This window comes from Solanum tuberosum, unplaced genomic scaffold (genome assembly GCF_000226075.1).
Source record: "Solanum tuberosum cultivar DM 1-3 516 R44 unplaced genomic scaffold, SolTub_3.0 scf00708, whole genome shotgun sequence".
NCBI lineage: Eukaryota > Viridiplantae > Streptophyta > Magnoliopsida > Solanales > Solanaceae > Solanum > Solanum tuberosum.
Window position 1 is genome coordinate 1 of NW_006239630.1, and position 2,231 is coordinate 2,231.

The window sequence follows — 2,231 nt, forward strand, 5'->3', positions numbered from 1 at the left end:
TTATATTGTGGAGGGTCAAAATTGGGTGTCAACACCGTCATCCAGGACTTAGAAATTATTTCAGCTTCCAAAAATCAGCTTCTCTAAAGCAAACGACGAAACTGCAGTACGGATCGTAGATCAATCTACAGTCCGTCAATCCCTCTCCGTAGCTCCATACTTAGAATCTTCAAAAATCAGGTATTGGAACCCTCGTAGTATCAATCTACGGATCAACAGTACGGTTCGTAGATCCATCTACGGACTGTAAATGGTCACCGTGGTTCCACACTTGGTCAGATTTCCCTAATTTGCCTTCCGTGCCTTTCTTACTGATCTACGACCACCATCTACGGAGCGTCAATGGACCTACGGTCCGTAGATCACCTCCATAGATGCCCTTTTCTGCATTTCTTTCAATTGTCTCTTTACTTCCGCGCCTGAACATCTTTCCTGCAAAATATGATAAAAACACATAAAAACCAATACAAAAAGGCCCTAGACACATACAACTTGTAAGTGAAATGTATTAGAAATACCGTAAACTCACGGTATATCAGTTAGTTACTAAATTTTTTTTTAATTAAAAAAAATTGATTGGCCTAGGAGCATAACTGCACACAAGACCACTTTTTAGAAAACAAAATACACTCCAAGGATCGTAACCGAACACATGGTGTTATTTAATATATATATATATATATATTTTTTTTTTAAAAGACTGATAATTGATGACTCAAAATTTATTTATTAATGAGAAAAAAAAAATTAATAAAAAAAGAAGCAACATATAGATATGAAAAAGATTTTTTTTTTAAAAGAATCAAATAAATATTAAGTATCACTACTTGACGATAACAACAAAAGAAAAAAAAAGTATATATTTTTTTAAAAAAAAATGAATAATGACTAAGCTCCTTTTAAAGCAAGTAGTGATATAATTTTTTTTTATTTTTGATATAATTTCAGAAAATGATCATTTTCGTAAAATTTTCAGTTTTACACAAAATGGTCATATGCTCTTTTGAAAGAAAATTGCAAAAATAGCCAATTTTATCTAATAGTTGAATTACTAACCAAATGTAGCCGATTTTGTACTTTTGTTTCAATAACCATTTCATATATTTATTTAAGAGAAAGAAAAACAGAATTTATGAAATAATCAAATTTACATTTTTTGCAAAAGTGACCAGATTTACATTTTATTTTATTTTGCAAAAAACAACCTCTTTTTTTTTCTTTGCTTAAAATGACCAGAAACTAAAAAAAAAAAAAAACTTTGAGATTGTTGTTTTTTTTTAGGGCAAAAGCATGGGTTATGTATCAACTTCATAATGATAAAGATAGAATTAACCCCTAGTTTAATAATAGAACACAAATATATAATAACAACAAAACATAATTTAACTAATTCTAATAAAGTTATGTATCACTTCATAATGACAAAAATAAAATTAATACTTAGTTAATAATAGAACACAAATATATAATAATAACAAAACATAATTTAACTAATTCTAATAAAGTTATGTATCACTTCATAATGATAAAGATAGAATTAACACCTAAGTTTATAATAAAACACAAATATACAATAACAATAGAAACATAATCATATTAAGTATCATAACATATTTAACTAATTCAAATAAACTAAACAATAATAATTTAATCAAAAGTATAAAACATGCTTCATTATTTTTTGAAGTTACATTGCAAAATGTAAGGAAAGAGATGTACCTAAAGAGATGGTGACAAAACAATGATAATAGCAAAACTTAATTCAACTCCCAAAGACCACCAAAAGATGAAATATATATCTATTTTTTTCTTTTAGAAGTTATGATTTCCCTCTTCTAATTTTCTGTTCTTGTTCTTTTTTTTCTTTTTTTTTCCTCCCTTGAAATGAAAGAAGAATGGGTTTAAATAGGTGTGGAGCATTAAACCCCCAACTCTTCTTGAAAACTTAAGAGCCAATGCATGCACTGGACTCTTTGTTTTCCCAAGGTGCCACACAAGATGACCCATGAAATTTCCTCTTTTTTTTTTTCTTTTCTTTTTCCAAGATAAAATTAATTAAAAGACTGCATTGCCCTTTTAGATGATCCATTTCTTTTATTCATTAATTGAATAATAGCTAAATGGGTCATCTGAAAATTTAGAATAGACCCAAAATGTCATTTTAGATGACTCATTTCTTTTATTCATTAATTGAATAATAGCTAAATGGGTCATCTGAAAATTTAGAATAG